We start from the raw sequence: 1166 nt of genomic DNA on the forward strand, positions 1-1166 counted from the left end.
AAAGACACAGTTTATGGTTGGATTTTGATGAGGTAAAATGAAGGTGGGATGTTTGAGTTGTCAGAGTCAGAGGTGGAACTTTCCAGCTCCATCGATGGTCAAAGACAGGCTGGGATGGACTGTCCTTGAGCAGAAGAACTGCAAGAAGACCTTGAATTTTAACCACCAGTGAACACATCTAAACCACATAAGATACTGGATTCAGCCATTTTATCTAATTTTTCTAAAAAAAGTTTGATTTTCTTTGCAAATTTATTTTGTCATTTCGTTTTCTTGCGAGACGTGCCTGCGCTGGTTAAATAGATTGTTCATTCTTATGTTTTGTGTGTCAGGGAACCACTGCAAAATAGTTTACTTCTTCAAAAAGTAGTAGCGTTTTGGCTTTTCTGCTGGCCCGGATCAGATCTGTGGGCGCCTGCTGAAGGTCTGTAGCAGTCAGCTGGCTGATGTCCTCTGTGCACTCTTCAACCGATAGTTGGCTGAACACACCATCCCCTCCATCTGGAAGTCCTCCATCATATGCCCGGTGGCAAAGAAGAGCAACCCCACAAACAACAACGACTACCGACCTGTAGCCCTGACGTCGCTGGTCATGAAGAGCTTTGAGAGGCTCGTCATCGCCCAGCTGCAGGCAGATGTTGGGGTGAAATCCGACCAACTGCAGTTTGCTTACCGGCCGCACAGGGGTGTGGATGATGCAATACTGACCCTGTTGCATGGAACCATCTCCCACTTGGAGAAGCCTAAGTCCCATGTTAGTTTGGTTTTTGTGGACTTTTCAAGCGCATTTAACACTGTGCTACCACATCTCATGGGACGTAAACTGCTGCAGATGAATGTTAACCCCCACTTGATTCTCTGGGTTCTATCATTCCTCACAATGAGGGACCAGAGGGTCAGAATCAACGGTCATCTCAGTACTAATAGGACTATATCCACCGCCCCCCCCCAAGGCTCTGTGATCTCACCACTTCTCTTCACTCTGTACACAAATGACTGCAGGAGCACTACCCCCGGTATAACATACATCAAGTACTCTGATGACACAGTAATCATGGACACCACCAACACTGTACTGCTGCAGAGCGAACTGGACACTTTCTCACTCTGGTGCAGGATCAACTGTTTGGACTTGAACATAACAAAAACCAAAGAAATGGTCATTC

Source organism: Oryzias melastigma, linkage group LG17 (assembly GCF_002922805.2).
Source record: "Oryzias melastigma strain HK-1 linkage group LG17, ASM292280v2, whole genome shotgun sequence".
Lineage (NCBI taxonomy): Eukaryota > Metazoa > Chordata > Actinopteri > Beloniformes > Adrianichthyidae > Oryzias > Oryzias melastigma.